General features: G+C 45.9%; 1 non-coding gene across 1 annotated transcript in view; it reads left to right on the forward strand.

Annotated features, from left to right (window-relative positions):
* LOC143307953 (5.8S ribosomal RNA) overlaps positions 1-121 on the forward strand; it is a 155-nt gene extending 34 nt beyond the window's left edge. Inside the window, exon 1 of the ribosomal RNA XR_013064988.1 lies at positions 1-121. This exon is cut by the window's left edge and continues 34 nt beyond it. This is a non-coding gene — a ribosomal RNA (5.8S ribosomal RNA).
* Positions 122-468: the final 347 nt, after the last annotated feature.

A 468-nucleotide genomic window follows, 5' to 3' on the forward strand; every position in this document is an offset into this window, starting at 1 on the left:
GATGAAGAACGCAGCTAATTGCGCGTCAACGTGTGAACTGCAGGACACATGAACATCGACATTTCGAACGCACATTGCGGTCCACGGATACAATTCCTGGACCACGCCTGGCTGAGGGTCGTTTTCTTAACAAAAGACTGCTTGCGTTTGCTTCTCGAAAAAAGAGTAATTCATTTCTTTCTAAACATCTCGCCGTCGTTCAACGAAAGTAGAACGTTTCGGAGCGGGATTATCGAACGAAATTGAAAGAATGAATGAACGATAAACAAAGAAAGAGTCGCAACGTACGAGCGATAGTTGGGCAGTTCGTCGGCGTTTGTCGTGGAAACGATGTGACGAAAATCGCAACCGATACACTAAATGCAGGCCGTTAAAGGAGAGAAACAAATTTCGAAATATCTCTTCGAACTAGCGCAAGTGCGTCACGGCGCGCGAGTCGTTCGTTAAAATTTATAAACGACCGCCCGT

This window comes from Osmia lignaria, unplaced genomic scaffold (genome assembly GCF_051020975.1).
Source record: "Osmia lignaria lignaria isolate PbOS001 unplaced genomic scaffold, iyOsmLign1 scaffold0108, whole genome shotgun sequence".
In the NCBI taxonomy this organism is placed as follows: domain Eukaryota; kingdom Metazoa; phylum Arthropoda; class Insecta; order Hymenoptera; family Megachilidae; genus Osmia; species Osmia lignaria.